This window comes from Pieris rapae, chromosome 16 (genome assembly GCF_905147795.1).
Source record: "Pieris rapae chromosome 16, ilPieRapa1.1, whole genome shotgun sequence".
Taxonomy (NCBI): Eukaryota; Metazoa; Arthropoda; class Insecta; order Lepidoptera; family Pieridae; genus Pieris; species Pieris rapae.
Genome location: NC_059524.1, coordinates 4,373,193 through 4,375,323, shown reverse-complemented (window position 1 = coordinate 4,375,323; position 2,131 = coordinate 4,373,193).

Genomic DNA, 2,131 nt, shown 5'->3' with positions numbered 1-2,131 from the left:
TATTTTTATTTACAATATTCATGGGAGAACCGGAGCGCTATTCCCCGCGAGACCCACTCTTTCGGTTTTGTTTGTCGCCTTTATGTAAGTTTTTCAAAACCGTTCCAGGAACAGATACATAGAACAAATATTAGGTCCTTTCCATATGACATTGGCATGTAGCGTCGTGGCGAAAATGGAAAACATGAATGTCTATTATCAGCAACTGCAAACCATGATGGAAAAGCTAGCTTCTTAAAACCAAGGCTAGTCTATAGCAATTTGGATAACTTGCAACATAAAAAATTTGAAATTCCCGTCTGACTGTTTATGTGTAAAGGGATCAATGAGCTACAAGTTGGAAAAAAGTGCATATATATAGCAATGTTACATACTTTGATTTATTAAATATATTATATTTTAAAAAAAATGTTTTTTGCCCCTACTATACAACAATATGTAAAGACCTAACATTTTTACACCTGATAGCGCCCCCTAGTGATTACGTGCGAATATTTCATTAAAATTGTTGAGTTGGGCGTATTTTGCAATAGCGTAACTAAACCTAAGGTCAAAGCCAGAGCCAAAGATCGCGTAATATACAATTAAATAAATATTAATAAAACTAAAAAACTTATTCACAATAAACACGCGATACGTGAGGGATGATTTATTATTTATTAATAATAATTATTTTCTTAAATACTAACTATATCATTGCCCTGCATTGATCTATATGTCCGTCACAACGGTGAGTTTAGCAACAATGGTATAAGTAACTAAGTTATATTAGAATTGTTTATGTAGTATGAAATGTTAAGAGAAGCAAGCATAGCTACAGTTGATTCGCCTTCTGTGGCTTTGATAGATTTTTATTAAATATTTATTTATAAACTAATAATTCATGAATGCACAATGCAAGAGAAATAATGCACGATTATTTATAATTTGTTAAAAATTCTTCGCACAGAAAATCATAAGTATATCAAGCGCCCAAGACTTCGGCTTTATTTTTATATTTTACCGATTGATTACAAAAAGCAAAATACATGTTTTAAAAAAAAGTAATTTTCCCATGGGATGCCCCAATGAATAATACAATCAAAATGTTATTTTCACATGGCCAATCGCTAAAAAAAATAAAGATATCGTGTTCACTCAATTAGACACCCCATCAAATAATCCAATCTATATTGAAAATTGTAATTAAGATAAAATTTCTTGATTAAATGGTACGGTTTTCTACACGAAATTTCGCGCGAACGGAAATAATAAATCTTGAGCTCAAGTACTTTAGCGCGATAGAGACAATAAAACAAATAAATTCTACGGTTTCTATTATTAGAGTTTATTAATTGCGCGGACGCACCTGGGTCGTGCAGGTGACGGGTTTTGGGGTCAACTGCGGTATTTTTGATATGGTCGCGATGCGCCGTCGGATTGTGGGAAATGACCCATTGCCATCGCGGTGTAATTAACGCAATCATATAGTTTGTGATGAATTTGGGGCAAGAGAATTAACAAAATGTTAATTTTAATTTCGTAGACATAAATATTTAAAAATTCGAATGTACAGTCGAACAGTACCTAAAGGTTCTGGATTTGTGGAAGAGAAAAGAGGAATTGTTACTGTCTTTCCAATATGGAATGTCATACATACCTAATTGCTTATTAACTGTTAATCAGATTTAAAAACGCAGAAATGTGTATAGAGGAATTTCAGGGCTTACCTACCCGAAATCATTTCTGGTTTACAGAAACGTTTTCGTACATAGATTTGTTTACCTATTTTTCTGTAATTATGTAGTACTATCAAATCATTGTATTTTGTATTATACAATTTCTATATTTCATTACATCCATTAATATAGTAAATGATTTTAACCATATGTTAAAGGATATAAAGAAAATACAAATATTTAATGTTAGGTATAGAAGTGATTTTTCAACCTAAAACCTGAAACTGCAGGAAAGTACGAAGATAAAATATTTAAACTTTCCAAATATAAATTCAATTAAAAAAAAATGTTTATTCTCAGATGTCCTTTATCAATCCTCTTAATCCATAGTTCAGGATGTCGCATTTAGGCCCTAAGTCTCTTTCTCTTCTTATCACATGTTCTTAGGTAGGAGTAATGAATAAAAGACCTCA